The sequence below is a fragment of the Schistocerca gregaria genome, chromosome 11 (genome assembly GCF_023897955.1).
Source record: "Schistocerca gregaria isolate iqSchGreg1 chromosome 11, iqSchGreg1.2, whole genome shotgun sequence".
NCBI lineage: Eukaryota > Metazoa > Arthropoda > Insecta > Orthoptera > Acrididae > Schistocerca > Schistocerca gregaria.
The window spans coordinates 86099894-86125437 of record NC_064930.1 but is presented as its reverse complement, the minus strand read 5'-3'; the positions used below and the strand labels follow the sequence as shown (position 1 = coordinate 86125437).

General features: G+C 40.7%; 1 protein-coding gene and 1 long non-coding RNA gene across 15 annotated transcripts in view; one reads left to right on the top strand and one right to left on the bottom strand.

Annotated features, from left to right (window-relative positions):
* LOC126295459 (uncharacterized) overlaps window positions 1-25544 on the top strand; it is a 1097875-nt gene that overhangs the window by 172982 nt on the left and 899349 nt on the right. The window lies entirely within an intron of this gene.
* LOC126295452 (zinc finger protein ZFP2-like) overlaps window positions 1-25544 on the bottom strand; it is a 909451-nt gene that overhangs the window by 303017 nt on the left and 580890 nt on the right. The window lies entirely within an intron of this gene.

Below are 25544 nucleotides of genomic sequence, written 5' to 3'. Positions count from 1 at the left end.
ATGAAGCTGGGCTACGGTCCCGCACACCGTTAGGCCGTCTTCCGCTCACACCCCAACATCGTGCAGCCCGCCTCCAGTGGTGTCGCGACAGGCGTGAATGGAGGGACGAATGGAGACGTGTCGTCTTCAGCGATGAGAGTCGCTTCTGCCTTGGTGCCAATGATGGTCGTATGCGTGTTTGGCGCCGTGCAGGTGAGCGCCACAATCAGGACTGCATACGACCGAGGTACACAGGGCCAACACCCGGCATCATGGTGTGGGGAGCGATATCCTACACTGGCCGTACACCTCTGGTGATCGTCGAGGGGACACTGAATAGTGCACGGTACATCGAAACCGTCATCGAACCCACGTTCTACCATTCCTAGACCGGCAAGGGAACTTGCTGTTCCAACAGGACAATGCACGTCCGCATGTATCCCGTGCCACCCAACGTGCTCTAGAAGGTAAGTCAACTACCCTGGCCAGCAAGATCTCCGGATCTGTCCCCCACTGAGCATGTTTGGGACTGGATGAAGCGTCGTCTCACGCGGTCTGCACGTCCAGCACGAACGCTGGTCCAACTGAGGCGCCAGGTGGAAATGGCATGGCAAGCCGTTCCACAGGACTACATCCAGCATCTCTACGATCGTCTCCATGGGAGAATAGCAGCCTGCATTGCTGCGAAAGGTGGATATACACTGTACTAGTGCCGACATTGTGCATGCTCTGTAGCCTGTGTCTATGTGCATGTGGTTCTGTCAGTGTGATAATGTGATGTATCTGACCCCAGGAATGTGTCAATAAAGTTTCCCCTTCCTGGGACAATGAATTCACGGTGTTCTTATTTCAATTTCCAGGAGTGTATTTACGAAATTTCAGTCACCAACTTTCTCTTCCGAATGCGAAAATATTTTGTTGAGCCCAACCTACATAGGTAGGAAGGATCATCAAATTAAAATAAGAGAAATCAGAGCTCGAACAGAAAGGTTTAAGTGTTCGTTCTTCCGACGCACTGTTCGGGAGTGGAATGGTAGAGAGATATTATGATTGTGGTTCGATGATCCCTCTGCCATGCACTTAAATGTGAATTGCAGATTAGTCATATAGATGTAGATGTAGATGGTCATCAATTTAATGAATGTAAAAAATTTTCTGGTTGTGGTCTTCCCTTTCCTCAGTAACCCAACCACCCAAGAATTTCCATTAACATAAAGCAATTATGAACACTTTGGCACATGTTGCACTTAGTAAACTATTTATTACATGTGAAAGTGAGTTAACATTTGTATAGCAACGTACTTAATCAAATGACAGACAAACCAGCATCAATTTAGAATTACATTTCATTTACCTTAATAATTTTCAATACATCATGTAGCCTTACTAATGGAACGAAAATTGTATGTAGGTGATCATACATGTATATATGTCTGCAAACTTTCAACTGTGCTTATTGAAAGTTTCATTTGTACCTTGGGCTTGAAGAAGTTTGTTCAAGTATGGAAATTACTGCAAACCTTTATTTTCCGTATTAAATCTTCTCTTGATTAAACAAGAGCTACTGAATATGTGAGTTATTCCAATGGAGCCCTAGAAAAATTTTTGCACACTATATGTAGACATATTGTTCATGGCTATCTGTTGAGTTTTGAATTGCTATAGCCAATTTATATTCATATTTCCACAGACAATAAATGATTTCCTTTGGAAGTAAACAGACTACAGCCTCTATGAATAAAGTGAAACTACCATTCAGCTACAGTTCGAAATTTTTAGTTTACCTTCCAAGATCAGATCAGTTATTTTGAACTTATACAACTAAAACTTCTACTTCATGTTACTCTTTCCCATTAGATATTGTGAAAATTTATCACATAACTTTACAGGCAGACAATTTCTGCACTAGGAATACAAAACGCGTAAAAAAGCGCTAATTGTAAAGGCACTGATAAAATAGAGGATTATTATAGTTCTTTTCATGGTAACATGCAGTCTGCTTTAATCCTTACTTGTAGTCTACTGTAACTTTGTCATAGGGAAGAACTAGCATATCTATACAAATTAATTCATTAACTCGTTATACTTTCCATTGCTTCTGTCTCAACCTTAGATGTAAGATTTGGAATACAGGGACAAAAAATTCCCTTGCAGTAACACTTTGATAAATAAGCTTGTTCTGTTCATCTGGCCTATTTTAATGAGGGTTTGGTTTACTCGTCAAACAAATATTTATAACTGGCTATTCAACTGAAACTCATTATTCTATGAATCCACAGAATTACACAGAAAAAAAGCATACAAGTACCAAAATGATATTGATCTTGGAAGCCCAAGAATACTGAACATGTCAATTAATCAATGTGAAATTTATTCCATTTCTGTGGCAGAAGAAAGCCATCAGGAATACTGACAGAATCTGAGTATATACAACAGAGAAGTGCCACATGTAGGTACAGCACTAGACACAGCAGTCTATGCATGTATGGTTCCTTTGAAGTAAACCTGAATAATTTTAAATATGCTCTGATCAACCTTTTCAGATGGAAAGGTAAGAAGTGAAAGACTTTTTTTACCTGACACAGAAAACGGCACACTATTGTAATTTGTAGTCATACCGTGGTGTTCAAAACAATTTTGAGATTGATGACTGTTTTACTGTAATGAATGCTATTTACTTATTACACTTTCACTGTCAGTAGCATTAATTCTCATTAGGCTTACATAACTACTACCAAAAAGCTTAAAAACCGTAATATTCAATGCTTTATTAATGGTAAAAAAATAGCCTAAATAATTTCTACAATGAAGTACGGTGCACGCAACACATGTATTTTATCAACGTCAGTTCACACGATTTTTGCTTTGAAGGAACCTGAAAAACAGTAGGCCTACCTACTATTTTCTTTAAGCACTCTCTCATTTCCGTATACTCTCTAATTTACATATTACAACTAGCAAAAATTTTGGATCGAAATGGAAAAATATAACCCACAATGCACATCCGCAAACACATTCCTGTCACTAAATGCTTAGTTAACATGTAGCAGGATTCTAACCTCCAAATAACAAACATCCTTTCAACAGATTGTTGTTGTTGTGGTCTTCAGTCCTGAGACTGGTTTGATGCAGCTCTCCATGCTACTCTATCATGTGCAATCCTCTTCATCTCTCAGTACCCACTGTAACCCACATCCTTCTGAATCTGCTTAGTGTAGTCATCTCTTGGTCTCCGTCTACGATTTTTACCCTCTACGCTGCCATCCAATACCAAACTCGTGATCCCTTGATGCCTCAGATGATGTCCTACCAACCGATCCCTTCTTCTGGTCAAGTTGTGCCACAAACTTCTCTTCTCCCCAATCCTATTTAATACTTCCTCATTAGTTATGTGATCTACCCATCTAATCTTCAGCATTCTTCTGTAGCACCACATTGCAACAGATAGCAGATACATAAACATCAACTCGGCGCTATGCCATCATGTTGATAGACAAATCGATAGCCTCGTCTCTAGTGGCCATCAAGGGGCACTACGTCACATTTACGTCAGTTCCTGCAAAAAGTAGTGTGAAAAGTAGGCGATCCCTGCTGGGAAGACTGGCAAAAATGCAAAATGGCGGTCGAGCTGAGTGTGGTGTCAATGGCGGATGTGCCGAATGAGAGGTAAATTATAAATTCACTGGAGTGTGGCAAATGAGCACATCCCATTCTCGTCTTGGGGTTGACCCTCACCAACAAATTTCTCTTCTTCAGAAACACTTTCCTTGCCATTGCCAGTCTACATTTTATATCCTCTCTACTTCGACCATCGTCAGTTATTTTGCTCCTCAAATAGCAAAACTCCTTTACTACATTAAGTGTCTTATTTCCTAATCTAATTCCCTCAGCATCACCTGACTTAATTCGACTACATTCCATTATCCTCGTTTTGCTTTTGTTGATGTTCATCTTATATCCTCCTTTCAAGGTACTATCCATTCCGTTCAACTGCACTTCCAAGTTCTTTGCTGTCTCTGACAGAATTACAATCAACTTCAAAGTTTTTATTTCTTCTCCATGGATTTTAATACCTACTCTGAATTTTCTTTTGTTTCCTTCACTGATTGCTCAATATACAGATTGAATAACATCAGGGATAGTCTACAGCCCTGTCTCACTCCCTTCCCAACCATTCCTCCCCTTTCATGCCCCTCGATTCTTATAACTGCCATCTAGTTTCTGTACAAATTGTAAATCGCCTTTCACTCCCTGTATTTTACCCCTGCCACCTTCAGAATTTGAAATAGAGTATTCCAGTCAACATTGTCAAAAGCTTTCTCTAAGTCTACATATGCTAGAAACGTAGGTTTGCCTTTCCTTAATCTAGCTTCTAAGATGAGTCGTAAGATCAGTATTGCCTCATGTGTTCCAACATTTCCACGGAATCCAAAGTGATCTTCCCCGAGGTTGGCTTCTACTAATTTTTCCATTCTTCTGTAAAGAATTCGCGTTAGTATTTTGCAGCTATGACTTATTTAACTGATATTTCGGTAATTTTCACATCTGTCACACCTGCTTTCTTTGGGATTGGAACTATTATATTATTCTTCTTGAAGTCTGACGTTATTTCGCCTGTTTCATACATTTTGCTCACCAGATGGTAGAGTTTTGTCAGGACTGGCTCTCCCAAGGCCGTCAGTAGTTCCAATGGAATGTTGCCTACTCCGGGGGCCTTGTTTCGATTCAGGTCTTTGAGTGCTGTGTCAAACTCTTCACGCAGTATCGTATCTCCCATTTCATCTTCATCTACATCCATTTCTATACTATTGTTCTCAAGAACATTGCCCCGGTCTAGACCCTCTATATACTCCTTCCACCTTTCTGCTTTCCCTTCTTTGCTTAGAACTGGGTTTCCATCTGAGCTCTTGATGTTCGTACAAGTGGTTCTCTTATCTCCAAAGGTCTCTTTAATTTTCCTGTAGGCAGTATCTATTTTACCCCTAGTGAGATAAGCCTCTACATCCTTACATTTGTCCTCTAGCCATCACTGCTTAGCCATGTTGCACTTCCTGTCGATCTCATTTTTGAGACGTTTGTATTCCTTTTTGCCTGCTTCATTTACTGCATTTTTATTTTTTCGCCTTTCATCAATTAAATTCAATATATCTCCTGTTACCCAAGGATTACTACTAGCCCTCATCTTTTTACCTACTTCATCGTCTGCTGCCTTCACCACTTTATCCCTCAAGGCTACCCATTCTTCTCCTACTGTATTTCTTTCCCCCATCCTTGTCAATTGTTCCCTTATGCTCTCCCTGAAACTCTGTACAACCTCTGGTTTAGTCAGTTTATCTAGGTCCCATCGCCGTAAATTCCCACCTTTTTGCAGTTTCTTCAGTTGTCATAATCAATAGATTGTGGCCAGAGTCCAATTGTGCCCCTGGAAATGTCTTACAATCTAAAACCTGGTTACTAAATCTATGTCTTACCATTAGATAATCTATCTGGAACCGGTCAGTATCTCCAGGCTTCTCCCATGTATACAGTCTTCTTTTATGATTCTTGAACGAAGTGTTAGCTATGATTAAGTTGTACTCTGTGCAAAATTCTACCAGGCGGCTTCCTCTTTTATTTATTAGCCCCAATCCATATTCACCTGCCACGTTTCCTTCTCTCCCTTTTCCTACTACCGAATTCCAGTCACCCATGACTATTAAATTTTCGTCACCCTTCACTATCTGAATAATTTCTTTTATTTTACCATACATTTCTTCAATTTCTTCGTCATCTGCAGAGCTAGAGCATTAGCAAATTGAAGTTAGCCATATCAATTAAAGATAACAATTTCTGATGCTGGAGTCCCAGAACCTCACCTTTATGCTAAACATCCATCAACACATACAATAATTTTAAAATACTCATGATTGAATTGTCACAAAAATATTCTGCCTTCGTAAGAAAATCTCTAAGGGCATTGGCAACTTTAGCAAAGATCTTCATTTTTTGATTCATCCACAGTGGCTGATAAATATTTAACTTTTGTGTTACACCTTTCAGTTCACTTGTACCTGCCCTTACATATCCATTTACTCAGTCAGTTAATTAGTCACATTGCCATTACAGTTGTCTACTGTGGGGTACTTATTTCTGTCATCTACAAGCTTCGACTAAACCCTGTAATATATATTGATAATGTGTTACTTTAGCTTCGAGCTTAAGCTGTTGTGCTAATTATGGGGATACTCTATCAAATAACTCTTTACACACTTGGATCACTATAACTGCAACCTGTAAAGTCAACAGTGCTTCACTCACGCCTTTCGTCAGCCTCTTTGGAACTGTGATCGGTACATCCATCAGGTGTTTTAATAATCGGAGTTATTAAGACATGGCAGAATCACTTCTGCCTCCTGTAACACGTAGCTCATAGCACAGCTCATGTCTCCTCACCAACTGGGGATTGGGGGCGGGGAGGGGAGGGGGGGGTAACATACAGGTCGAGCACAAACGCTGTAACAGAAATACTGACCTTAGAAAGAGTTTCTAAACAATTTCTGAATTCAACCCACTGCAGCCCCCCAATACTATCTATCACACTCTACTACATCTGTTTGTGCCATACAATACAATTGACGGCTAGAGCACTCGATTTTTGTGACAAAGTTGGATGAGCTGAAACAATCATTTTTATTCAGTTCATCAATTTCTAAACTCACAAGCAACTAATTTTTCTATCTTTGGCGTCTGATCAGAAATTCAACCATACAATATCAACAGAGAGCACTCTGCATGAGATATCAGAAATTCATCCAGCACATCCAGTGTAGAGTCAAAAAAACAACATCAGTGCAGACCTTGGAATTGCTGAGGGTGGAAGACTAGCAGATGGTACAAATCCTATTGTTCTCTAAAAGAGATATTAATTACAAATGTCAACCATTAAAAATTGTTAGTTGTATTTCACTCTGATCAACAACACAAAAGATTGGCAACATTTACATTTAAAGCACACAAAATAAACATGAAATTGATAAACAATTTAAGTTTATCATCATTAACAATAATTCATTCATTGATCAAAACTTTTTCTGGAAATTTATCCCTCAGTTCATGCAAAATGGGGCCCCTCTTAATCTACTGAGGAGTAAGGATGGAAAGTTCCAGTGAACGGATAAGCAGGAAGTGGCCTTTGTAGGTCTGAAGGAAACATTGACTTCAGCTTCTGTGCTGGCATTACCAGAATTTCAAACAACCTTTATTGAGCAAATTGAAGTGTCACTATCTGGAGTAAGTGTGGTATTGCTTCAAAAACTTGAGTATGTGTGTCAGTCAGTTTCCTCTCCTTCTTACTCCTTAAATCATTTGGAACAAAAGTATTCCATTTCTGAATAGAAGGTATTATGCTTGAGAAATTTAAGGAATATCTTAAACACATGCTTTGTTAACTAGACACTGATTACTAGGCCCTTGATTAGGTATCAGGATGATGACAACAAATAAATAGTATAGCTAAATTGGGAAACCATAAATTAGCCTTCAAATTTCAAGTAAGAGATATCAAGAATTTCCATGGTACCATAGCCAATACACTTAGCCAGATGTTCAAACCTCAAGGTCAGCACAAACAAGAGTCATTACCCATAGATAGGTATAAACAGATAAATAAGGTCAGAACTCTGTTGTCAGAATTCGCCATGCATTTAGAAGGAACAAAGAAGCGTCAAGAACAGGGTTCTGGAATAAATGAGATTAAAGAGAAACTAAAGCATAGAGGGAATTGTTATGCATATTTTACAAGAAATGGTAGGATTTTATCATCAGGCTACATATGATGGTGCATCCAAGTTGGTTGATCTAACAATGGCAGTGTCTTCTGTGTTACAGTAATTTCACTTGTCACCAGTAGGTCGACATCTCGGCACTTATAAAATTAGACAATAAGCCAGAGAGCACTTTGGCCTGGCATCTGCATTGATGTTAAGAGCTTCATAGGAAGTTGTGAAACTTCTGTAATGTATAAACTAGCTCAGAATACTGAGTGGGACATTTGACCTCTAAATGAGGCGAGAAATCCATGGATAGGCTGTATAATGATTTTGTAGGTCCCTTGTCATGATCAAGGGCTGGACGCCAGTATGTATTCTTAGCAGTAGATGCCCTCTGTAGATTCATGTGGCTTTTCCCAAAAAGAGCAGGCACATCTGTAAATTCGTTAAAGATTTTATTCAATAAATTTGGTGCAAGTTGGGCAATGGTTTCAGATAATGCCACAGTATTTACTTCCAAATTGTTTAAGCAGTTTTGGTTTGGGATAAGAATGAGTCACCAGCATAATATGCCATACTACCCCAGTCTGTTATATGTGGAAAAATGATCCGTAATTTTTGCTCGGCCCTAAAACAGTCCATGACGATAATCATACAAAATTGGATGATACATTAAGCTGCTGTACATACATGTTTAATACAGCAAAGCATGAAACCGCCAGAATACTTAAGCAAGTTTGACGTTTCTTTCACTCCAAATTCAGTTTACACATGGGGGAAGAAACCGCCAAAAACTCAGTTCTGCAACATAAAATAGAACAGCCTGCATATGGCTATAAGCTAAGATCTAACAGAAGTGTGGGACTCAGTTTCAACACAGACCTACCTTCAGATACTGCATACTTGAAGGCCAGCCACACAATCTCAACCTGTCTTCACTGATGACGCAGTTGTGGTTATGCTGCTCTCCCATTTGTGCCCCTAATTGAACCTTGCATAACCATAGTAATACTCAACAGGCCCCCATTAAAGACTGAACACACTAATCCGATAAAATTAAATGCATTATCAAGGCCCTTTGTCATGTAACTAAGACGATGTACATATTTACAAAATTTTTGCAAAATTAACAATACCATTTATCAGAATTCAAGGCGCTTGTGAGACTGAAACTAATTTACATCGACCAAACAATTTTGCGTTATTGAATTAGCTAATCGCACATAACATTGCCATCACTTTGCTGCTATGACACGTGGGATTTAAACACAAACCCCAGGATAATTTACCAATCTGCCGTAAATATGTCTCATTGCCACACGATTTTTTAAGACACAAATTATGCTAAGCCCCAGGTCTCGACTACACAATCGCCATCAACAACCTATTCAGCATTGTGCCAGTACACAACTGAATAATTAGCTTCGTCCGACTTACTGGCATCTTGTTGAATGAAAATGTAGAATGCACAGTAAGGTTACATCAGTTAAACTGTTCGTGTCTCAGTCAGAGTCACTGCGTATGTATGTAAGTATATGGATTTAAATTTATTTAATATGAAATGAACCAATACAAAGTTTTTGATATAAATCAGGTGGCCTGCCATCTGATACATGATTGAGCTTTGTCAATCACAAGACATTCTCCTTAAACAATGGTCTATCAGTCCTGCTCATAGCTTTTCAGTTTGCTGTGACACCAGACAAGCCACTTTAGCAATATTTTTTCTATCATAAATGTAGTGCATTACATGGGTTCCTCCAGTGAAAACTCTTTTGAAACTCTCTCTGAAGTAATTCTCGCTTCATTCTCATTTTCACAAAATGCGTTTTTCTGATGGGCTATACTTCTTCCTCAGTTATTCATCTGCTGGTTGCCCAAGGCTGATTGACCTTCTAAATTGCGTCAGACTTTCAGTTTGTTCCTTCCTTTTCCTTACGCCAGGCCTACGAAACTTTCTGTAAACGTGCTCTGAAGACCACTGTGATTATGAGGTATCGTTACGTATGTCACCACCACATTGACATAATAATGATAGCCTCCTGCCTTTCTGTGGTCCCAAAAATTTTGATTTCAGTGCTTAATTAAAACTGGTATCTACCACTGTGATTACCATGCGGTTTTTACCAAAAGCTCTGAAATAAGTTACCGTTCCCCCAAACCCTCTGTTCCAGCCTCTGCCTCGTGTTACTGAATTCTTAGACATGCAGAAACAAGTACATCAGTAATGAGCATGATCAGTGAACACACGTCACAGTCACACCTCAAGAGCACTGGTTCACTTTTGCCGTTCTGCCTTGTGACATTGCATGTTGATTACTCTCATGTATTGAAGATTCATTGTAAGCATTTCCGTTAATGGGATTCATGTGCTTTGCTCATTGAGAATCTTGAGCCATTAAACACAAAGTGTTACGGCTAGAGCTGTTCTTATTATATCAGCCATAAACTAGCATTAGTGCACTCATTACTAGATTCTTGTATCCTATTGTCAGTATTGACCAGATTAAAGCATGTCTGGCTATAAAGGGGCTATATCCCCAGTGTATACTGAAGACAAAGATAAGCGATAGCTAGTACCATTTTCCGATAAGAGGGTTATTCACCAACACTTTAAGTGATACCATATGACAAACGGCTATCGTCATTGAAGACAATAAACATCGATGAGTGCTCCAGGTCAAGACTCTGTTTAGCTTAGCTTAGTGAGTAGTCGGTAGTATGTCTGCTGTTTCATACTGACCATTACTACCAGCTGGGTACATGTGTTATGTTATGAAACTAACTCTGCTATTGAGGTTGTTCATTTACCATGTGTCTTACCCAGTACTACTAGATAGAGGTGTTTGTTTGAGATTACATATACTAATAATGTGAATATTAATTATTACCAACAGTATCACACATGTCACAGTCACATCTCAAGAACACTGGTTCACTTTTGTCGTTCTGCCTTGTGACATTGCATGTTGATTACTCTCATGTATTGAAGATTCATTTTAAGCATTTCCGTTAATGGGATTCATGTGCTTTGCTCATTGAGAATCTTGAGCCGTTAAACACAAAGTGTTACGGCTAGAGCTGTTCTTATTAAATCAGCGATAAACTAGCATTAGTGCACTCATTACTAGAGTCTTGTATCCTATTGTCAGTATTGACCAGATTAAAGCATGTCTGGCTATAAAGGGGCTATATCCCCAGTGTATACTGAAGACAAAGATAACTATTTGTAGTGCATTGTCTGCTGTGTCAATTTATATTGATTGTGACCAAATTTTATATTCTTGAAGTGTCTGATTAACTGTGATTAGTGAATGTATTATTTTTAACATGAAATATTTAAACTGATGGCCATTTGTCCATTTTATTTAGTGTGCTTTAAATATTAATGTTGCCAAATTATGTTTTCGATTTAAGTGAGAAGGAAGTGAAAAGGTTGAATAGATAATATTAGATATTCAAAACAAAATCGCTTGTGACTTCCATCTGTCTTCCATTCTCAGCAATTCTGAGATTCGTACCATTTCTGTTTATTGACACTGCACTGGTCAACCTAGGTAAGTTTATGTCTGACTTAGCGTTCATTCTGAAGACGATGTATGGTTGGGTTTTATGTCAGATTCCAAAGACAGAACATTGAATCGTTTGTGAGATCAGAAAGTGAAGGTCTGATTTACAAAAAAAATATGTTTTGGCACAATTAACTCTTTCGCAAAAACCGAGCACTCTACCTGCAAATCATATTCCTTGGCACACCCATTAAGGTTATATTTGTTAGGAATAAGAAAGTCACCTTCAATTAAATTGTGCCATGCACAACCACATCTCACACCAAAAGTAATTTTCACAAGGACTTTGTCCTCTCGTTTCAGTTTCGTGTTGAATTCTGCATTCTGGAGCTGTTGTCTCCCATATACACTCCTGGAAATGGAAAAAAGAACACATTGACACCGGTGTGTCAGACCCACCATACTTGCTCCGGACACTGCGAGAGGGCTGTACAAGCAATGATCACACACACGGCACAGCGAACACACCAGGAACCGCGGTGTTGGCCGTCGAATGGCGCTAGCTGCGCAGCATTTGTGCACCGCCGCCGTCAGTGTCAGCCAGTTTGCCGTGGCATACGGAGCTCCATCGCAGTCTTTAACACTGGTAGCATGCCACGACAGTGTGGACGTGAACCGTATGTGCAGTTGACGGACTTTGAGCGAGGGCGTATAGTGGGCATGCGGGAGGCCGGGTGGACGTACCGCCGAATTGTTCAACACGTGGGGCGTGAGGTCTCCACTGTACATCGATGTTGTCGCCAGTGGTCGGCGGAAGGTGCACGTGCCCGTCGACCTAGGACCGGACCACAGCGATGCACGGATGCACGCCAAGACCGTAGGATCCTACGCAGTGCCGTAGGGGACCACACCGCCACTTCCCAGCAAATTAGGGACACTGTTGCTCCTGGGGTATCGGCGAGGACCATTCGCAACCGTCTCCATGAAGCTGGGCTACGGTCCCGCACACCGTTAGGCCGTCTTCCGCTCACGCCCCAACACCGTGCAGCCCGCCTCCAGTGGTGTCGCGACAGGCGTGAATGGAGGGACGAATGGAGACGTGTCGTCTTCAGCGATGAGAGTCGCTTCTGCCTTGGTGCCAATGATGGTCGTATGCGTGTTTGGCGCCGTGCAGGTGAGCGCCACAATCAGGACTGCATACGACCGAGGCACACAGGCCAACACCCGGCATCATGGTGTGGGGAGCGATCTCCTACACTGGCCGTACACCTCTGGTGATCGTCGAGGGGACACTGAATAGTGCACGGTACATCCAAACCGTCATCGAACCCATCGTTCTACCATTCCTAGACCGGCAAGGGAACTTGCTGTTCCAACAGGACAATGCACGTCCGCATGTATCCCGTGCCACCCAACGTGCTCTAGAAGGTAAGTCAACTACCCTGGCCAGCAAGATCTCCGGATCTGTCCCCCATTGAGCATGTTTGGGACTGGATGAAGCGTCGTCTCACGCGGTCTGCACGTCCAGCACGAACGCTGGTCCAACTGAGGCGCCAGGTGGAAATGGCATGGCAAGCCGTTCCACAGGACTACATCCAGCATCTCTACGATCGTCTCCATGGGAGAATAGCAGCCTGCATTGCTGCGAAAGGTGGATATACACTGTAATAGTGCCGACATTGTGCATGCTCTGTTGCCTGTGTCTATGTGCCTGTGGTTCTGTCAGTGTGATCATGTGTTGTATCTGACCCCAGGAATGTGTCAATAAAGTTTCCCCTTCCTGGGACAATGAATTCACGGTGTTCTTATTTCAATTTCCAGGAGTGTATTTCCAACAGTTATTTCCAAAGAATTCGAAGGACTAGAACTACAATTACAACAACAACCACAAAAATTACGATTGGCTACTACTACAAATTACTGGATTATCTAGATACAAAGGTTGGGATTACAGTCCCCTCCAAGTCATAGAACAATGTACACTGTAAACAAACATTTGTTGTTACAAATGTACATAGGTAAATATTCCATGTGATAAATCTCAGTCTGGTCACATTCAAAATAATAAACGGATTGCTGCTTTTCGCAAAGTAGTGGATTTTGAACCAATTTTAACATGTCAAGTGTGATGCATACGAGCACAAGCTAACGAATGCTGTATAGTAACACTTCACAGTTAGTAAGCTTTTATTGACTTGATTTCTAACAGTTACTTATCTTTTGTTAATATATACCACTACTGTGTTATTTTGGAATGTTGTCCTTCATTATGTGATCTACAGAGCTGAAAACGAAATAATGTATAAAATAGGATTATAACAGTAAAACAAGTATGATTGGTATTTCTGTTTCTCAAATGAGTGCAGAAATCATCGATGTTAAAGAAGTATTTATAGTCACTAGCGAAGAACAGACCAGCAATTGGAATAGCCAAAATGTTATTATGTACCCTAATTATGGTGCTCCTATATAGTGTTAAGCTTGCGCAGATGGATCCTTATGGATCCTTATTTCAGTGATAGTCTTCCCGCACCAATCACACTGTATGCCAATCAAAATGAAAATTCCATGAAACTAACTAGTTCTTATCAATTCTACAGTCCACTGATAATGAACACCACAAAGGCAATTGAAACTTAGCTCTGGTTTTTGTGTTACAAAGATGTCATCTACAAAGTGAAATGGAAAAAAATTATTTCTAGGGTAGGTATAACATTTAAATATGACAAGAATAAAATAGTATAACGAAAATATTACTCAACACTGACGTCATACGAGTTCAGTACCTTACTTCAGTTACTGTTGTGTGTGATGGGGACTGTAATTTATCCTTGTATTACAATGAGACTTTAAACTGTTTGCTGCAAGTTTTCAAGGAGCAGAGGGTAGCCATGAACCTTGTTAAATCAGTATTTGGGTGTAAGGAAATCAGTTTCCTTAGGCATGTGATTTTGCATGAAAGGATCCATCCTGAACTGGAGAAGTTCCAGGTCAACAGAAATTCAACAGTACCGGAAAACAAGTGGCACTTGCATACCTTTTTAGGGCTCAAAAATATTTACAAAAGATTCCATGGGGTGACTGTGTCTACGCTGCTGCTGTGTCACATACCAGAAAAGAATACCATTGATATTGGGATGAAGATGCACAATGAGAGTTTATGGCATTAAACAATGCTCCCAGAGCAGGACATCCTGACAGAGAGAGTCCTGCCTTGTGCCAGATAGCTCCTGTACTGGGCTGATACACACATACAGAGCGAAAAGTTAATGTTCATCTTTTTCTGTTTTTTCCTCGTAGTATATTTATTATATTTCGTGCGTGTTTTACTGATTAAGAGATTCACTCTCGCCTTTTTTAAGCGTAAATTCATTCAGTCTGTAGCACAGTAGCTGTTCATTTGTTTTGTTTTGAAGGCAGCCGCCCAGTCACTTAGTAAGGCATTTAGTCAGACCTCAGCTCTCGGATGATATACATCTACAGAGCGTCGAATTAACTGTTTATCTTTTTCTTTGTTTTCCTCGCAGTATATTCATTAAACATTGTGCATTTTTTTCTGTTTAAGAGTTCAGTCTCGTGTTTTCGTTATGCTGAATTCATACAGTCTGTAGCGCAATGGTTCTTCACTGAACAGCCATTTACACAGCTCATTAACACATCAGCGTCCTTTGGTCACACGTCAGGAGGGTAGCAAATAGCATATCTAGCATTCTGTCTGCTTTTATAGCTTACTTCTTCAGTTACTCTTGATAGGATGGTTAGAATGTGTGCATGCTGTGTGCGGATTCAGATGGCCGCAGTTTGTGAATAGCTGAATGCGCTTTTGGCTAAGGTTAGTCACCTTCATGCTGCTGCCTGATGGTGTAACGGCGGCTGAGAATCTGGCTTGTCACGTGGAACACCTCAGGTGTCGCTTGTTTTGGCCACGGGCTCTGTTTCCAAGGCATCTCCTAGTGTACCCAATGTGGTGGATCTGCACTCACAATAGGTGGAGTGGCAGATGGTATCATGTTTGCATCACCCCAGGCAGAGGGCCAATGTGGAGACTGGCCGCCTGACCTTGTCCGAGCAGGCACATGGCGGAGGGGGGGGGGGGTTACTAGTTATTGGGAGCTTCAACATCAGACGTGTTATGGAGTCCCTTATGGAGATAGCGTTCAGGGCTGGAAAGTAAGCCAATGTGCAGTCTGTATACCTGCCGGGGCATTATCCGAGGTGTGGAGGCGGACTTTGCTGCAGCTTTCAAGCGTTCAGGGTGCAGTCATTTGCAAGTTGTAGCTCACATCAGCAGCAACAACGTCTCTTGCCTCGATTCTAAGGCCATCAAATGGTTCACATGGCTCTAAGCACTATGGGACTTAATGTTAAATGTTAAATTGGCTATATAAATGCCCTGTTTTCTCAGGAACTGTTGAGTATATAAATGTGGTGTTTTTATCACATGTTTTCCCATGTTTTGTGACTGTATTGCTCTACAATCACTGGAAATAATAACTTGAAAAAAGTTATGATTCTTTCCCTAAACATATAATTTTTTGGTGTAAATTATCACAATTTTAATTTCTTGAATTTTAACTATTACAGTAAACACTACTAAAGTAGAGGTACAACATCATTGTACTATCTATGTTACATGCTAAATAATTCATTGATGTAGTTTCAGAAGTTTCTGAGAAAAAGGGGCTTTTATTCTGAAGAAGCCATGATGAGAAAATTGCATTTAAAGAAAAAAAAATGTAATATACAGCGAACAGATACATAAAAATATGTTATAATCCTCCTGAATGGTAGTCCTCATCTCCTCCTTCATCTTCCTTACCCAGTTCTGCCCTCATTCTCTTGGATCTGGCCTCTTTTGACATATTGTTTGCTGCAATCTCTGCCTTCATGATTCACAGATGGTCCTAGCCCATCACGCTTTTAGTGGTGCTGTAACCTTTATGAATACCAAGATATTCCAGAACCTGTAGTCTTACACAATAGCCATAATTAAAATTAAGAACAGCATCCAAAACACCAAATTCAAAGACCGACCCTCCAACAAACACACTTTTTGGTATCCTTGACCATACAACATTGTTAAATGATCCATTCACATTTTGTGTTTTGCCCTTGAGACATTTCTTCAACAACTATGGTTGGGCAAGATCCTGAAACACAGGTTTCATGGCAAGCATAACAGCATTTGGCATAGTAATTTTGTGCAAGAAAGTGTCTACTTTACTCTCCTCTTTTGCCTTCAAGTATTTACACCACTCAGTGGAACACAGGTTGTGTATTGGTTCACAATCTGTAAACAGCTTGTGAAAATAAATTTCCCAAGCAGCTCTCTTCATAACATCTAAATTATCTCTGTTACTTCTAATAGCCACGCCATAATATTCTGTAATCTGATCAATTTGTTTATCAGTCAGTCGACATCTTATACTTAGACCATCAGATAACTTGGTACTTCCCAACTGCTGTTTGAGTCTACATAGTCTTGTGCCCATCCTGTTTTGCATATGATCAATACACTCTAGTTTCGTAATTGACAAATCACCATGGGGTTTACTCTCCACCACTTCCTTATACGATTGTGAGTCTCCATCCCCAAGAAAACTCATGTAGAGAACAGCATGGTCATGCTGGGAACGTTGGAACATTTTCACTGCAGACGCAACCTCCATCACTCCACTACTTCCTTCATAGTTTCTCTGACAATTCATTTCATGCTTAGTTTGCTTTTCAGTACTCTTGCCTGCTTGCCTACAAGCCTGACAGTACGTGGTCAGCATATCAACGTCCAACACTTTCCCATTGTCGATGCTGATAATAGATGCACATGAATTCTTTGACTGGAAACCTCTTTCTTGCCAGGATCTGTCGAATGAAAATGCTATGTCAGAACTACCATTTTCTGCTACAGCCTGCACTACTGCTGTAGTCATTGACTTCATAGCACACTACTTCTTACTATTAGATAGATTTTGTAGGGGGACTAGGGAGGTTCAGCGAGCCACAAAGAACCTTACTAGCGTAATGGCCTTTTCCTATGCATCTAAGTCCATAGAAGTATCTTAGATTAGTGTCAAAAAGTCCATTCTTTACACTTACTTCTGAAGTCTTGAAAGTCTTTTCGCTTTTACAGTTCAAACACATTATTTGTAAAGTGCACACCAGACCATTGCGTTGAGATAGCTATTCAGAAATTTCAATTTCCCCTCAACATATACGACAACAGACTGTTTACCACAAAGCTGAAATAGGTATATGGAGATTAATAATTAAATTGCAATTTGTTTCACTGTCTGAAGCTGTATTGTATTTTGCATCATTACCTAGCAGTTTTTTTCTTGGAAGCACCTGGAGGAGTAGGACTGTCACTGTTTATAACCAAATTATCACGCCCTTCAGCGCTAACCACTCTTTTTACTGCTGCTATATTTGTTCTGTAGTATCTGTTTCGTTAGTTTCGTATTTTTTAAACACTCCTTTTCGTTTAGTCATGACGAAAACTATCACAGGAAACACAGAAACTAAAATGCGGCTAGTGGATAACTGTTGTTGTCAACCATAAACAAATGTACAATTCAAAGAGTTTACTGTGAAGTACCGCCAGTGAAGACAACTTATGAAACAGACAGTTCTCTACAAAACAAAAGAAATCACAGCCTTCTAGACTATATAGTTCCAGAGAAAAATGCCAATATGCGAAATGATGGAAAACAAAATTATCGGAAATATCATTGTATGATTATTTTCAAATAATTATTTTAAATAGTAAATAATCATGTATTTCAATTAAATGAACATCAAATTAAGCATAAACATCCACATTTTCATAATTTGTATAAAAGTAAAAATGTCAATTTTTTTCATTTTTGGTGGTAGAACTCCTCTTAACATCTGAGGTCATCAGTCTCCTTGACTTAGAACTACTTAAACCTAACTAATCTAACTAACCTAAGGACATCACACACATCATGCTCGAGGCAGGATTCGAACCTGTGACTGTAGCAGCAGCGCGGTTCCCGGACTAAACCTCTCTTCCACAGCGGCCGGCTCTAAGGCCATCCTCAGTTCATACAGGCAGCTCGAGAAGGCTGTGGAGACTGCTGGCCTTGTGTGTGGGGTGCAAGCATGGCTCACAATTTGCAGAATTGTTAGCAGAGTTGATGGGGGTCCTTTGGTTTGGAGCCGAGTGGAGAGTCTCAAACAATGGCTTTGCCGATTCTGTGATGGTCTTGCCTGCAGATTTCTAGATCTTCGTTATCATGTGGGGTTTTGTAGGACTCTCCTGTATAGGTCAAGAGTGCAGTACACAAAGTGAGCGGCGACTCGCGCGGCAGAGTATTTGTGGAGTGCACATGAGGAATTTTTAAGCTGGACGGCAGTTTGCTGTTCTGTGATGAACACTCGCCAGTCATTACACAGCAAGGGAAGTCAGACAACGTTCAGAGTAAAGAAACTTCAGCTGTCACAATTTTATCAGTATACGGTCGAAGTAATCGTGATAAATTTACTGCCTTTCAGGAAAGTTCTCGCGCTCAAATTGTTCTTGAGACAGAGTGCTGGCTGAAACCTGGAGTGGAGAGCTCTGAGATGTTTAGCGAGTCGTCGAATGTATATTGCAAAGCCAGATTACAGGCCATAGAAATGGGAAGTGTTCATTGCAGTTGTCGACAATATATCCTCTATTGAGGTCAAAGTTGAGTGTCACAGTGAAGTTGTCTGGTTATGTATCACAGGTCTAGGTGAAACAAAGTTAATTGTTGCATGTTTTCACTGGCCACCTGATCCTGCTGTGACAGTTCTAGAACCATTCAAAGAAGGTCAGTGTTTAGTAGCATGTAAATACTCAGATAATGTAATACTAGGCGACTGTAAGCTACAGAGTATATACTGGGATGTCTGTGGATTCATTGTGTGTGCGTGTGGGGGGGGGGGGGGGGGGGGGTTCAGACAGACAGTCATGCAAAGTACTTTTGAACATATTTTCTGTAAACTGCCTTCAGCAGCTAACTCTGCTGCCTACACATCTTAGATCATGTAGCTAAAAATAGGCCAGACCTTATCGAAAATGTCAGTACAGAAATGGGGATTAACCATACCAAGGTTATTGTATCAACTATTGTTACGAAAGTTAATCAATCAGTCAACAAGGCTAGGAGAGTGTTCCTGCGAGATATATCAGATAAGCAGTTGTAAGCATCTCACTTAAACAATGAACTGACACCACGTAGTTCCAGTAAGATGGAAGTAGAGGAGTTATGTGCGAAGTCTAAGTAGACTGTAAATTGTGGTCTAAAGAGTTAAGTGCCCAGTAAGCGGAAAAGGATGGAAACGACCCAACCACGGTTTAATAACGAAATTCGGAAGATTCTGAGAAAGCAAAGTTTGTTGTTTTGTCCGTTCAAAACAGAACGCACAAATGACAACAATCAAATGTTAGTAGAGATCTATGCATCTGTAAAAAGATCTATGCACAAAGCATACACCAACCATTATACCTTAGCAAAGGATCTGGCAGAGAACCCGACAAAATTCTGGGTCTATTTAAAATCGCAGAGCAGGTAAAAGGATTCCATTCAGTCCCTTGTTGATCAGTCTGGTGTTGCAGATAACAAAACAAAGCAAGTTTTAAATTTCGCGTTCAAGAAATCGTTTACAAAGGAGAATCGTGCAAACACATCGTTATTTGACCGTCAGACAGACGACAGCAATATGGATGACTAGTATGAAACATTCCTGTTGTAGAGAAACCACTTTAAGATTTAAGAGCAAATAAATTACCAGATCCAGATGGAACTCCAGTCCAGTTTTACTTACCTAGCAAGTATTTATTGCGAATCTCTCGCCTAGCACAAAGTCCCAAGTAACTGGAAAAAAGCGCAGGTGAACCCAATATAAAAGAAGGTAACTAAAAGAACCTGCAAAATTACAGACCAATATTCTTCACTTCGATTTGCTGCACACCCCTTGAACATATTCTCAGTTCTAATGTAATACACTTTCTTGAGACTTAGAAGTTTCTGTGAATCAGGATGGTTTCAAAAAGAAGCGCTCATGGGAAATTCAACTCGCCCTTTTCTCTCATAATGTACTGCGACCTGTGGATGAAGGTCATAGGCAGATTTCATATTTCTAGATTCCCAGAAGATGTTTGCCACGGTACTCCAGAGCAGGCTCTTAACAAAGGTACGACTATATGGAATAACTTCAGAAATACGTAAATGGGTAAAAGACTTCTTAAGTAATAGAACCCAGTATGTTGTCCTCAATGGCGAGTGTTAAACAGAGAAAAGGTTATCATCAGGAGTGCACCAGGGAAGTATGATAGGACCGCTGTTGATCTCTATACACAAACATCAAAAAAATTTTGCATCACCCCAGTTCCCAGAATTCCAGAAGATAGACATTGACTGTGGATATTGCACCACAGACGCATTCCCTTTGAATGTTCAGAGATGTCACTAAACCCACCCAAAGATGTAAACAACCATACATGAGCAGCGCCTATTAGTCGGAGGGGGTCCGACAGCCGATCAGTTCCAGTCATTCCACCAGAAATGAGGTACACAGCTCTTGTTGTCTGTAGTTTAACCATGCTTAGATGGTCAATACCGCAGTTCGATCGCGTCCACATTGATAGTTTGTGCTAGGAAGGGCTCTCAATAAGGAAAGTATCCAGGCATCATGGAGTGAACCAAAGCGATGTTGTTCAGACCTGGAGGAGATACAGAGAGACAGGAACTGTCGATGTCATCCCTCGCTCAGGCCGCCCAAGGGCTACTACCACAGTGGATGAGCGCTACCTACGGATTATTGCTCGGAGCAACGCCACCATTTTGAATAATCTTTTTCATGTAGCCACAGGACGTCATGTTACGACTCAAACTGTGCACAATAATCTGCACAATCGCTCAGAATTTACACCACATTCTCTTCACCGATGAGTGACGCATATGCCTACAACCATACAATCGTCAGAGACATGTTTGGACGCAACCCGATTAGGCTGAATGCCTCAGACACATTGTCCAGAGAGTGCATCAAAGTGGAGGTTCCCTGCTGTTTTAGGGTGGCATTATGTGGGGCCGACGTATGGCGCTTGTGGTCATAGAAGGCGCTGTAACGGCCATCCTCCAACCGATAGTGCAACCGTATTGGCAGCATATTGGCGAGGTATGACATCAGAAGTTGACTGAGGCTTTTTGCAGATTATGCTGTGGTGTATCGAGAGGTTGTGACAATGGAAAATTGTATTGAAATGCAGGAGGATGTGCAGCGAATTGATGCATGGTGCAGGGAATGACAACTGAATCTCAATGTAGACAAGTGTAATGTGCTATGTGCTGCGAATATATAGAAAGATAGTTCCCTTATCATTTAGCTACAAAATAGCACGTCAGCAACTGGAAGCCGTTAATTCCATAAATTATGTGGGAATACTCATTAGGAGTGATTTAAAATGGAATGATCAAATAAAGTTGATCGGCGGTAAAGCAGATGCCAGACTAAGATTCATTGGAAGAATCCTAAGGAAACGCAATCCGAAAACAAAGGATGTAGGTTACAGTACGCTTGTTCGTCCAGTGCTTGAATACTGCTCAGCAGTGTGGGATCCATACCAGATGGGGTTGATAGAAGAGATAGAGCAGATCCAACGGAGAGAAGCGCGCTTCGTTACAGGATCATTTAGTAATCGCGAAAGCGTTACGGAGATAATAGATAAACTCCAGTGGAAGACTCTGCAGGAGAGACTCTCAGTAGCTCAGTACGGGCTTTTGTTAATGTTTCGAGAACGTACCTTCACCGAAGAGTGAAGCAGTATATTGCTCCCTCCTACGTTTATCTCGCAAAGAGACCATGAGGATAAAATCAGAGAGATTAGAGCCCATACAGAAACATACCGACAATCCTTCTTTCTACGAACAATACGAGACTGGAACAGAAGGGAGAACCGATAGAGGTACTCAGGGTACCCTCCACCACACACCGTCAGGTGGCTTGCAGAGTATGGATGTAGATGTAGATGTATACGTCTTCATGGACGACAATTCGCGCCCCCATCGTGCAAGTCTTGTGAATGACTTTCTTCACGACAACGACATCGCTCGACTAGAGTGGTCAGCATGTTCTCCAGATATGAACCTTATCGAATACACCTTTTTAAGGCTGTTTATGGATGACGTGACCCACCAACCACTCTGAGATATATGAACCTTATCGAATACACCTTTTTAAGGCTGTTTATGGACGACGTGACCCACCAACCACTCTGAGGGATATACACCGAATCGCTGTTCAGGAGTGGGACAATCTGGACCAACAGTGCCTTGATGAACTTGTGGATAGTATGCCACGACTAATACAGGCATGCGTCAATGCAAGAGGGCGTGCTGCTGGATATTGTAGGTACCGGAGTGTACAGCAATCTGATCCACGACCTCTGAACGTCTCACTGTATGGTGATACAAGATGCAATGTGTGGTTTTCAATAGCAATGAAAAAGGGCGGAAATGATGTTTATGTTGATCTCTATTCCAATTTTCTGTGCAGGTTCCGGAAGTATCGGAACCGAGGTGTTCAAAACTTGTTATATGTGTCTCTGTAAATGATTTGGTGGATAGGGTGGGCAGCAATCTGTAGTTTCTTGTTGATGCTGCTGTGGTGCACGGTAAGGTGTCAAAGCTGAATGACAGTAGGAAGATAGAAGACGATTTAGACGAACTTTCTAGTTGGTGTGATGAATGGCAGGTAGCTCTAAATGTGGAAAAATATAAGTTAATGAGGACGAGTAGGAGGAACTAACCTGTAACGTTTGGATACAGTATTACTAGTGTTCTACTTGGTACAGTTAAGTCGTTAAAATATCTGGGCATAATGTTGCAAAGCAGTATGAAATGGAACGAGCATATGAGAACTGTGGTACGGAAGGCCAATCGTCGACTTCGATTTATTGGGAGAATTTTAGGAAATAGTGGTTGATCAGTAAAGATGACTCCATATAGGACTCTGGTGCGAAATATTCTTGAGTCCTGCTTGAAGATTTGGGACGCATATCAGGTCAGACTGAAAGAAGATATTGAAGCAATTCAGAGGCAGGCTGCTAGATTTGTAACTGGTAAGTTAGAACGTCAGGTAAGGGTAGGGATTTGCTTTGGAAACTCAAATGGGAATCCCAGGAGGGAAGGCAAGGTTCCTTTTGGGAAACACTCTTGAAAAAATATAGATACCTGGCATTTGAAGCTGAATGCCAAACGATTCTGCTGCCACTAACATATGTCATGCACGAGGTCCACAAAGATAAGATACGAGAAATTAGGGCTCGCGTGGAGGCGCATAGACAGTATTTTTTCCCTCGCTCTATCTGCTAGTGGAACAGGAAGATAAATGACTGATAGTGGTACAGGATACTCTCCTCCACACATCGTATTGTTGGCTTGTGGAGTACTGATATAGATGTAGGCGCAGCTGTCGATGTAAGTGTAGATGTAGGTGTTTATCTGATCCAGGAGATACAGCATGATAGTGTAATGGAGGCTCAGATGACTGCATTTATGAGTCACGTCTTGTCAAAGTCCAAACGAAACCTGAAACCTGAAATGTCAAACCCTCCTGAGAATGTGGCGATGTATAAGATTTTAATTCTTGCTATTCAGTCAGGAGATAAAGGTGTACTGTGACCACAATGCACCACAGCTTTGATGACTGCCAAATTGAGGGTCTGGAACAGCACACTAGCTACTATATCTCCTAGATTTTATATTCACATACATGTACAAATGGTTGCAGATTTCGTGAGACCCCTCGCCTCATTATCACGCTGAACTGCAAGCTCTTCTCTCTGTTAACACAGCATAATATGCCAGGAGACGAAGTGCTACCAGCATATTTTCTACAGGTGCGTACCGCAAAAACTGAGAATTGTGTTAGATAATGTGGAAGAACATGCTGTAGATGATTAATTTATTTCTGATATTTATCTGCTGTTTTCAACAAATTAATGATATAATATTTGTATCACTACCAATGAATTACAGCTTACCATGTTAACGTTTTTAATGAAACAAAGTATCCCAAATTGTGACGAATTAGCAGGATAATACGCACTTTGAGCTTCAAACAGGACTACCCCGAAAGAGTGGAAATGTAGTAGTACGAGTATATACATAACGAACTCGAAATAACGCACCATTCAAAGCCATATTTAAGTTAACACAATTGACAAAAGTAGTAAAATCAGACACTAACAAGTGTGAAGTTTAACAAGTTTTACACCTTTAGATATACAGGGTGCAGAATCAAGAGAGCGACTAAGCTTATGAGGAACAAATTGTCTTAGAATTGTTTTATTGATTGTAGATCTGTTGGTGGCTCTTTTATACACAAGGTAAAAATTTTGCCTCCAGCGGGATTAAAATCGAAAACTAACACTCTCTTCTACTTGATGGGCGAACACTTTAACAGAGCACTTGCCCGCGAAAGGCAAAGGCCCCGAGTTCGAGTCTCGGTCCGGCACACAGTTCTAATCTGCCAGGAGGTTTCACTTTAACAGCAAGTTAGCACAAAGCTGCGTTACACAGTACTCCCTTTTTATCCGAATGATAGGTAAGTCAGAGAATTTGCAACGCAAATGGCGAAGTACGCAACAGTTTCTGCTAGAACGATCTTCCTAGGGTCAAAACTATAAATCTGCTATCTTTATGCCGTCCTTTAAGTGAGAATAATTAAGAATAATTAATCAAAACGACAATAAAATGTTGAGTGAATTTCCCAGGATAATTCTGAATCAATCAAAGAAGTAAATTGATAGTCACATAGTTGTAAAACTTATTCTGCAATGTTTGCAATTCTATAACAGACTAGCGACAGTCAGACTACGTTTGTCAGCCACTGTGAATCTAGGTCTGGCTGGTAATCTGGATCCTCGCCCTTCGAAGTCGTGGTATCACCAGCTGCCGCTGCATTGACTGGGAGCTGAAATACCTACTACGGGCCTATGAGATTTATTTGCATATCTGGTAGCCATGATTTGGATCTAAAGCTTAGTTGCGAATAATATCCCATTGCACCAACTCCTGTTCAAACATCATAAATAAAGAGCGGGGAAAATTATTTGTGCTGTTCACCTCTTCAGTGGTTATAGGTATTTTTCTTTTTCTGCGTTAACCAAACTGCAAACGGGAGGCCCATTCACCGAGAACGATTTCCTTTTTTAGCATCACCAAACTCTGTTACCATTGTGAGTAAATAACATAATTTTTTAGAAATGTATATTAGAAAACGGTTTTCCTTATGAGTGCTTGCATTGTGCCCACCT